The following is a 1663-nucleotide window of genomic DNA, read 5'->3' as shown; positions in this document are numbered from 1 at the left end:
TGCTGATAATGCCTAGGGTTAGGCTCTGGTTGACTGGGTAAAGTTCCCTTCTCCCTCTCACGCATAATTGAGACAACTTGGGTAAGTTCTCTCGTAAGATTTTGATGGCTTGTCATGAGGAGGGCCATATTTTTTTCCAAGTCACTTATTCTACTTGCCTCTCCAATGTTGGTAAACCCAGGGGGTTGCTGATAAGATGATAGAAGAGGGGCCCTAGGAAAACTCGCCTGAGGTCCTACATTTGACCTAGGAAAAGTATTTTTAGAAAAATATTGTTGTGCAAAGGGAGGCCTTTAGGGTCCAGGTTGACCTTGATTATAGAAATTGGAAGGTCCTGCTTGGTTGCCCTGATTCCAAGAAAAATTTGGGTGATTTCTCCATCCTGGATTGTAGGTGTTACTATATGGATTATTCTGGTATAAGGCATTAACATTATCATTAGAAGTGTCCCAGAGGTGTTGGTGCATTCTTCTATGACATGTCCAGGGGATTGGCACCAAGCACAAATCTTAACCAAATTGACTGATGATTGCTCTCTAGGAACAATAGCCTCAATCCTCTTGATTAGGCTATCCAAATGGGCTTCCTTCGCTACCATCCCATCCACAAAATATCCTTTCCCTCCTATGGTTCTTTCACTCTCTTGGGTGGATTCCCACTCACGGGTTTTGTCAGCTAAGTCAAGTAAGAATTCCTATGCCTTTCCTTCATCTGTAAAGGATGTGAATCCCTCAGGGCACATAGACTCTATCATTTGTTTAGTTGGGTAATCAATACCCTCATAAATTATTTGACATAAATGCCATAGGTCTAGGCCATGGTGAGGGCATTCTTAGAGTAGATCCTTGAATCTCTCCATAAGTTTGGAAAATGACTCACTAGGCTTTTGCCTAAACTGAAGGATATCACTTCTAAGCTTATTGGTCTTATGAGTTGGGAAAAACTTCTTAAGGAAGACAATTGTGAACTGTGAATTGTTCCCATGAGGTTATGGAATTTGTGGGTAACCCATACAACCACTTCTTAGCTTGGTCTTTCAATGCAAAAGTGATAAACCTAAGCTTAACAGCATCATCAGAAAGTTGTTGGATCTTAATTAGAACACATACCTCTTCAAATTCCCTTAGAAATAGGTATGCATCCTCGGAGGTCAACCCATGGAAGTGGGGCAACACAGTGATATATTGAGATTTGAGTTCAAAATTATTGCCTTGGGCTTGTGGTAGAACTATGCAGGAAGGTTGGGCTATTCTAGCAGGGTAGAACCTATCTTTCAGAGATTTAGGTGAAGGGTTTTTCTGTTGGTCTCCCATATTGAAGGGTTTTAAAGAGAGCAAACGTATAAGATCACTACTTGTTGGATCTCTTCTTTCTAACCGATTCTTAGTATTACGTACTCACTTAACACTCATGCAACAGAAAACTACCCACAACTAGAGTAAGACAAGCACAAAAGAATAGATAGCAAAACATTTTTATATGATTTTTTTTTATTTTTTTATTTTTTTATTTTTATTTTTTGGCTTTTTGGGAGCTTACCAGCAGGGATCCGGGGTTGCTCAGGTCAATTTCTAAGGTACTACTATAAGGCAAAACCTGCCTTTATCATACTGTGAGGCATGGCGACCTCCACCGATACAACTATTATTGCAAGTTGTTCTTC

At 40.1% G+C, this 1663-nt stretch overlaps 1 non-coding gene across 1 annotated transcript; it reads left to right on the top strand.

Moving 5' to 3' along the window:
* The first annotated feature begins 812 nt into the window (after window positions 1-812).
* On the top strand, window positions 813-919 carry LOC122064122. The gene has a single exon (XR_006135591.1). It is a non-coding gene; the product is annotated as a small nucleolar RNA R71 (small nucleolar RNA).
* Window positions 920-1663: the final 744 nt, after the last annotated feature.

This window comes from Macadamia integrifolia, unplaced genomic scaffold (genome assembly GCF_013358625.1).
Source record: "Macadamia integrifolia cultivar HAES 741 unplaced genomic scaffold, SCU_Mint_v3 scaffold1532, whole genome shotgun sequence".
NCBI classification, from domain to species: domain Eukaryota; kingdom Viridiplantae; phylum Streptophyta; class Magnoliopsida; order Proteales; family Proteaceae; genus Macadamia; species Macadamia integrifolia.
This window is presented reverse-complemented; position numbering and strand designations above follow the sequence as displayed.